General features: G+C 37.9%; 1 non-coding gene across 1 annotated transcript; it reads right to left on the bottom strand.

Moving 5' to 3' along the window:
* Positions 1-1,874: 1,874 nt before the first annotated feature.
* Positions 1,875-1,950, bottom strand: TRNAI-GAU (transfer RNA isoleucine (anticodon GAU)). The gene has a single exon. It is a non-coding gene; the product is annotated as a tRNA-Ile (tRNA).
* Between the last annotated feature and the right edge of the window lie 606 nt (positions 1,951-2,556).

The following is a 2,556-nucleotide window of genomic DNA, read 5'->3' as shown; positions in this document are numbered from 1 at the left end:
GCTTGACCATCAGGGATGACTCTTCACCTTGCCAGCAGAGCTTCTACTCAGGCTCTTTTCTCACTTCGCCACCCCATTGATACAGGAAGGGTTCCCTGAGAAGCAGAATCCTAGGCAGATACTGTAAAGCAGGAATTTTATTAAAAGAGCACTTTTAAGATCAATACATGAAAAGAAGGCAGCAGGATTCAACAGGAAGTGCTCACAGCATCTGCCACACCAATTTATCTCTCTCTCTATCCTTTTAGATTCAGGAATCAGATGTCTTCGTCTTTCCCAGCCTAGAAATACTAAATTTATCTTCTCTATGGGCTTTCCCTGACATTACTCACAAACAGCTTCTGAAAAACAAAGAGCTTTGTGAGAAAAAAAATGGTGTTTGGAGTTGTAGAGAAGATCTTGAAGTTCATATTCTCACTCAAATTTTTACTCCTAATTGAAAGACTTCGTTTTCCTCATTGAGTGTTTCATTCATCATCTGGACCCATTACAGACTTATTTTCCAAAAGATCTGTGATTGATTCTTTTTTCAAAGAGTTTTTTTTGTTTGTTTTTTGTTTGTTTGGTTTTTTTAACCTGACACATTGCTGTTCATGATCTGGTTAATGCCTGCTTATTAGGCTGGCTAAGTTTTCTTCCAAAGTCCTGCCATCTGAAACTGTAATCCTATTACACCTAAGGACTATAGTTCCCCAACATTCCAAGTGCTCTTGTGTATCTGGTCCCATGACCTCCAATGTACCCTCAATGTGCTATATTCTTCTTAACCTATACTTAGCTACTTCTTCCTTAAAGACTTGGGTGAATTATTACTGTCTCTGGGAAGCCATCTTGTTGTCTCTTTCATCCCAACCTGCTTTTGCTTACCCTCTCTGCAGTCTCCTAATATCACATGTCTTTCTCTGTTTTTGTATTCACTGTCTTGTGTTTATATTTATTTATATCTCCCTCCTAGATGCTTATATATTAAAGAAAGTGACTTTTTTTTATATCATTCTAACCTAGGCATCTAGCATAGCACCTGAGATATAGAAGGAAATCAAATATTTTTAATTAATTTTAAGAGAACTATTTTTAATAACTAAATAACCATTTAACTATTTAGATATATTAAGTAAATACCATGGTGTTTAGGGAAAAATAAAAATGTATGAAAAAATTGCTTTCCTCTATAACAAGTTAAGAACTCAATCCCTGACTTTTTTTTTTTTACTACCTAAACTAGTTCTGAATTTGAACAGTTTTTCAAATTTTATATTCATATCAATCTGTGCTCTGAATATTTAGGCAGCCCTCCTAACTCTGGTTTGTTGAAGAACTCTTCATAACACTTACATGCTACTCTTCTCTCCTTTTGTAGACAAAGTCTAAAATGTTCAGACTATGCTATTTACAAATATGTTTGAAGTAAAATAACAAAAATTTCCCAGGATGCTTCCTTATGGCTATCATAGGATTCAAAACATGGCAATAAAAGAGCTAAGGAAATATTTTTGGTTTATCTCTGAACCTTTGCTAGAATTCCTTGTCCTAAATACATTTAAAAAACTCTTCATTTTCTTTTTTTTTTTTGTATTTTTCTGAAGCAGGAAACGGGGAGAGACAGTCAGACAGACTCCCACATGCGCCGGACCGGGAACCACCCGGCACGCCCACCAGGGGCGACGCTCTGCCCACCAGGGGGCGATGCTCTGCCCCTCCGGGGCATCGCTCTGCCGCAACCAGAGCCACTCTAGCGCCTGGGGCAGAGGCCAAGGAGCCATCCTCAGCGCCCGAGCCATCTTTGCTCCAATGGAGCCTTGGCTGCGGGAGGGGAAGAGAGAGACAGAGAGGAAGGAGGGGGGGTGGAGAAGCAAATGGGCGCTTCTCCTATGTGCCCTGGCCGGGAATCGAACCCGGGTCCCCCACACATCAGGCCGATGCTCAACCACTGAGCCAACCGGCCAGGGCCCTTCATTTTCATAAGTATTTATTGCTTTCAAAATATTTAAGCAACTCAACTAATTTTGAGATCAATTAGAGAATCATAAACCACTGAAAATTATCTTATAGAGCTTTCTACCATGAAATTTAGAAGAAAGAAAAGGGAAATAACTTGAAATCTTTTGAGATAGAATGAAAGGCTGAAATCAACATAAATTTTCTAAAAATTTTGAGAAATTTTACTTATTATTTCTATCTGTTGGCATAATCATACACATGTATTCCATGTATATCAAATGGTACATTACTCCACAGTCAAGGCCTGAACAGAACTTTGTTGCCAATACTCTTCCCTTATTCAAATATTGAATTCCTTCACATGAATGTGGATCTCATAATTATGCTCTAAGCACATTTACCTCACTCATTCTGAAATGCTGACAGCAGTTGTGTTCAGGTCTTCATTATCATACCTAATCACATCTTTGCATGACATTCCCACATTTATAATTTTCTGTATTTTATCGTATTTACTTAACCACATCTTTAACGTATATCAGTATCAGTTTATATTTAGTATATACATACTCCAGAATATGTGGAAGTATATCCTGTGCAATTCACACTTCTATG

The sequence above is a fragment of the Saccopteryx bilineata genome, chromosome 1 (genome assembly GCF_036850765.1).
Source record: "Saccopteryx bilineata isolate mSacBil1 chromosome 1, mSacBil1_pri_phased_curated, whole genome shotgun sequence".
Lineage (NCBI taxonomy): Eukaryota > Metazoa > Chordata > Mammalia > Chiroptera > Emballonuridae > Saccopteryx > Saccopteryx bilineata.
The sequence above is the reverse complement of the archived record's forward strand: the minus strand, read 5'-3'. Positions and strand labels throughout refer to the sequence as shown.